Source organism: Puntigrus tetrazona, chromosome 20 (genome assembly GCF_018831695.1).
Source record: "Puntigrus tetrazona isolate hp1 chromosome 20, ASM1883169v1, whole genome shotgun sequence".
Classification (NCBI taxonomy): domain Eukaryota; kingdom Metazoa; phylum Chordata; class Actinopteri; order Cypriniformes; family Cyprinidae; genus Puntigrus; species Puntigrus tetrazona.
In genome coordinates, this window is record NC_056718.1 from 8,126,340 (window position 1) to 8,127,005 (window position 666).

Below are 666 nucleotides of genomic sequence, written 5' to 3' on the forward strand. Positions count from 1 at the left end.
TTGGCTCGTCATAAAAGGGTTCAATTATCTGATATTTTAGGTGACCTACTGACCTTTACACAGACATTAAAAAAGACATCCAAAGCTCCTCACTCCTCAATTATATGATGATAATAATTATAATTTTCTTTTTATTTCATTTTATTTGACATACGTATGTATATACACACACAAACACGAAAGGGTTATTTAAAATCCGTAGCCGATATACAATATTTTCGATATTTTTGCAGTTCGAATTATCCCACAAGCCCCAAAACCGGCGCTCAATTAACGAAGGCAGTATACTGTAGAGAAATCAAATCCTCTTTCCCCGTTCTTTGTTCAGCACCTCTAAGCAGATAAACAGTAGGTGGAAAGCACGGCGAGGTCTTCAGGGAGCAGGCTCTCTGTTGTTGACTGATACGTGATACCAGCTGACATCTGGCACCCTGTCAGATCGGCGTCCCCACAGCACTGAAACGCATACACGCTTTAAGAGCGTTACTACTCACGGATCACCACTAGATGCTCTCTTATAAGTACAGGTCCCACTAGACCCGTAGTCTGGCCTGCTGGCACCACCGACACACACACACACACACACACCTCGTTCCTCACGCAGACTGGCTAGACGGTGGTTATTCTGGGAGAGTGGAGCGTGTAGCACCCCCTTAGGAGTTATAC